At 61.8% G+C, this 1,777-nt stretch overlaps 1 protein-coding gene across 1 annotated transcript in view; it reads left to right on the top strand.

The window, feature by feature from the left end:
• Window positions 1-6: 6 nt before the first annotated feature.
• SLC7A10 (solute carrier family 7 (neutral amino acid transporter light chain, asc system), member 10) overlaps window positions 7-1,777 on the top strand; it is a 17,123-nt gene continuing 15,352 nt past the window's right edge. The window contains exon 1 of the mRNA XM_011947360.1: window positions 7-111. The gene's annotated coding sequence lies outside the window, so the exon portion shown is untranslated. The remainder of the gene's footprint in view (window positions 112-1,777) is intronic.

Here is a 1,777-nt window from a genome sequence, read left to right as displayed (position 1 = left end):
CCAGCCCTGCGCCCTCGCCCTCCCGGGTCCCAGGCCCCGTCCCCGGCGCCTCGGAGCGAGTGGCGCTCAAGAAGGAGATCGGGCTGCTGAGCGCCTGCACCATCATCATCGGTGAGCGGGACCCAGGTGGGAGGGTGCCGGGCGGAGGCCGAACGAGGGGCGCCCCCTCTCCGGGGACTCGGACGGGTCTGCCTGGGGCACCTGCGGTCTGGCCTCAGAGAGCGCTATGACTGCTGGGAGGGCAGGGGCTGCTGGCCCAGGGTGCCAAAGCTCCGTGTTCCCACCTCCCTGCCGCCTGCACCTGGGGGAGTTTTGGGTCCGTCCACCGCTGGACTTTTCCTCCTGACTCGATTTTGCTGCGGGGCTTTTACAAGGCAGTTACCCTCAGTTTCCTCATCTGTGAAATGGCCATGACCGCAGTCCTGCAATTAGCGCAGGAACTTGACCAGTTTAGGGGCTGGTCAGGCTGCGGCAGGCTGAGCTCCCCAAGTTCTGGACTGTGGGTCAGTCTGAGTACCTACTGTGGGCAGGGTCCAGGTGCCACGCAGTGCAGTGACTTATTCTTGGAAAGCAGGAGGGCCTGTGAGTAGAGTGAACAAGCTCGCAGCCGGCGCAGTGAGGACGGATGTTCAGAGCATGCAATGACTGCAGGGTTTGGCAGCAGGGCCCAGGAGAGGGGGCGGGTTAGCCAGCAATTGGGGGAAGAGGGCAGCAGTGGGCAGACCCAGCCTGCAGAAGGCCAGCTGCTCCCTGGGCTGGGATCCTGGTGGGCACTGGGCACTGGCCTGGTCTGGAGGCCCTGGACTCCAAAGTCTCCCTCTGAGAATGGGTCCAAAGTCCCCGCCTGAGAATGGGTCCATGTCCTCCTGCCCCCACATAGGGGTTTCTGGGTAGGCAGAGAGCTCAGGGGTCATGGGAATGGCAGTGGTATTTTTCCACTCTCTGTCCCGAATCATGGATACTGACTACTCCAGACTTATTTCTTTGTCTACACAGGGTGCCTCTGAGCTCCTCCAGGGAGGGACAGGAGAGATGGTTTGGGGGGATGAGTAACTGGGGTCTCGACTGTTCTCACCTTACTGCCAACCAGTCTTCCCGGTCCCCTGCCAGTGAGAGCCACTTGTGTCTTCACTGTCCTCCCACCCTCAGACCCCTGGAGATGGAGAAAGTTTGGGGGCTTAGTAGGGCAGACCCAGTGTCTTCACCTTGTCCTCTCCCACCCCCACATTAGCGGCTCTTCCCATCCAGAGTCGCCCCTGAACACAGCCCCTGGCCAGGTCACTCCACCATCTCACCGCCTCCCCTTAGAATGCTGCCTCCTAGAACCTGGTCCAGACCTGGCCCTGGGAGCTTCTTGGCCCAGGATGCCCCTGCCTGACAGACGGTCTGCTGGAAGGAAGGGCTGGTTCCAGGGATTTGGCCAGGGTGCTGGTTAGAGCTTTTTCTTGGCCCATACCCCCTCCAGGAACTGTCCTCCAGGGAAGGGGAAGCTCACACCATGAGCGGGTCATAGGATTGAGACCATGCCTAGAGGCAGCTACAGCGCCAGGCAGGTGCAGGGAGACACAGCTCTGCCTGGGCTCCTCAGCTAAGCCCAGCATCCTTGACCTGTCTTCCTACTCTGTCCCCTCCCCACATCCCATTCTCCCCAGGCCACAGGGAGGCTGCCTGGCTCCTCTCTTCCCAGAAGGGGGTCCTGGTGGTAATGGTGGTGGTGGTGGTGGTGGTGACGGCAGTGGTGGTGGTGGTGGTGGTGATGGTGGTGGTGGTGGTGGTG

The sequence above is a fragment of the Colobus angolensis genome, unplaced genomic scaffold, assembly GCF_000951035.1.
Source record: "Colobus angolensis palliatus isolate OR3802 unplaced genomic scaffold, Cang.pa_1.0 Scaffold107, whole genome shotgun sequence".
In the NCBI taxonomy this organism is placed as follows: Eukaryota; Metazoa; Chordata; class Mammalia; order Primates; family Cercopithecidae; genus Colobus; species Colobus angolensis.
The sequence above is the reverse complement of the archived record's forward strand: the minus strand, read 5'-3'. Positions and strand labels throughout refer to the sequence as shown.